This window comes from Gracilinanus agilis, chromosome 3 (genome assembly GCF_016433145.1).
Source record: "Gracilinanus agilis isolate LMUSP501 chromosome 3, AgileGrace, whole genome shotgun sequence".
NCBI lineage: Eukaryota > Metazoa > Chordata > Mammalia > Didelphimorphia > Didelphidae > Gracilinanus > Gracilinanus agilis.
The window spans coordinates 645207141-645208977 of record NC_058132.1 but is presented as its reverse complement, the minus strand read 5'-3'; the positions used below and the strand labels follow the sequence as shown (position 1 = coordinate 645208977).

Sequence of the window (1837 nt, the reverse complement as noted above, 5' to 3'; positions counted from 1 at the left end):
CCACAAAGGAAAAGTCTTAATATTTGTATCTTTTCCAGAACCTACCATGTTTCCCTGTATACGCCAGAAGATCTTGCTCAGAAGCTATCAAAAAGGGTGGAATTATACTTTTACTAAATAATATAATTATGTAGTAGCAGAAGCCATTTATTGGGTTCCCTTGTGAAGCTTCAATGTCTGGATCTCATGGCAATTCCTTTGAAATTGCCCAGAGATTGATTGTCTGTCCTGTTACCTTGGATTAGCTAATAACCAACTGAAGTCTCATCTACAGACACTAGAGATTTGAAGTTTCTACAAACCCTCTTTTTTCTACCAGTCTTTGCTAACTTTCCTGGAGAAGCTTCATCCTTGCCCTTCTCTCTAGTATCTAAGGGTGGACTGGAATCACAAATGGTGTGTATCTGATCATCTGCCAATGGTTTAGCCTCAGTCAATTCTCCATGGCTGGAAACCATCTTGCTTTTTGCCACTTAAATTAGGCCATTCTCAAGAACTACTATGTCCATATGTGTATAACATATTCACCTCAAAGGCCTCTTATTTGTAGAATAAAGTCATCCATTGCAGAGGCTGTGACTTTACAATTCAGGTTTCAAAGCTTCCATTTTCATCAGGACGTTTAACTGTTTCCCTCCCAGCAGAGGGTAAATCCGTTAGGTAGGGACAGAAACAGATCATACCCTGCCTCTGCAAGAAATTAGCCACAAGAAGTCTGTAGAATATCTACTCCAAATATACAAAAGATGGTCAGCTCTCATTACCCAGAAGTCTCCCAGAGCTGCTCCACTGTCCCCTGGGGCAGTCACCATTGTAGGGAGCTTATCTTTCCTCTTGTCTATCCAAAGCTCTTTCCCCCAAGAGAGACGTCAAAGGCAGGGCTACTCCTGGGGAGAACAACTGTGACTTTTGTGGTTTACTGCTCATCCACCCAGTGTCTGCAGACTTTTGACCTCTTGCGTTGATAAACACTTAAACCTACTCAGGAATGTTGCCAGCTTAAAGCTATAATGCATTCACCCTCTCCCCTAAGTTGGAATGTAAACCAAAAAAAGTTTAGGGGGGAAAAAGACCCTTTGAGGCTTACTCAAGGTCTTTGGTCATTGAGAGAGTAGGTTGAGCCAATTTGCTGGTTATTGCTAATCTAACTAATAAATTGATCATGCTCAGAACCTTTTCTCTCAGTTTATCTTAATTTCAAATGGAACAGAGTACAGAAGTAGAAAGGACTGTAGAGGTAATCTAGCTCAAGCCCTTTGTTTTATAGATTAATCAGTGTGTCACCAAAGGTTGAACAAGTACAAGGTATAAGAGCTGGGACTTGAATTCAGACTTTTAGCCTTGAAATCTAATGTTCTTTTCTCCACTGTATAACATCACAGGCTCAAAGTAATATATTAGAATTAGGCAATGAGCTTTTGTTTTGGGGATATTCTTTCTCTAGTCTAAGTCTTCTTCACTCTTTTGTGTGTCTTGAATCACTTTCACAACAGGATCATGGTTTTCAATGCTTTGTCTTTGTGTAATGAGGATTTGGTGCCTGCCCAGAGTGCTCCTCTCCACATAGAGAAGTGTTGCTTCCCATTTGTTTTTATTAACTTTTTTTTTAATTTTGGTTTTCTTATTCCAATGTTTATAAAACCAAATAAAACCAGCATTTCCATATGCAAAGGACAAGAGGATTATAAATAAATAAAAGCACACATTTCTTAAGTTTAGCTTGTTTTTTCTTCAAAATTATATAATAAATCCCACATGGACCATTCAAAGCTTGCCTGCTTATCTGTTTTCTTCTAGATGCCCTAGTCCCTTCTTAAAAAACAAGCAAACAAACAAA

The 1837-nt window shown here is 38.8% G+C and overlaps 1 pseudogene; it reads left to right on the top strand.

The window, feature by feature from the left end:
- The first annotated feature begins 328 nt into the window (after nt 1–328).
- Nucleotides 329–965, top strand: LOC123242012 (annotated as a pseudogene).
- The last annotated feature ends 872 nt before the right edge of the window (nt 966–1837 follow it).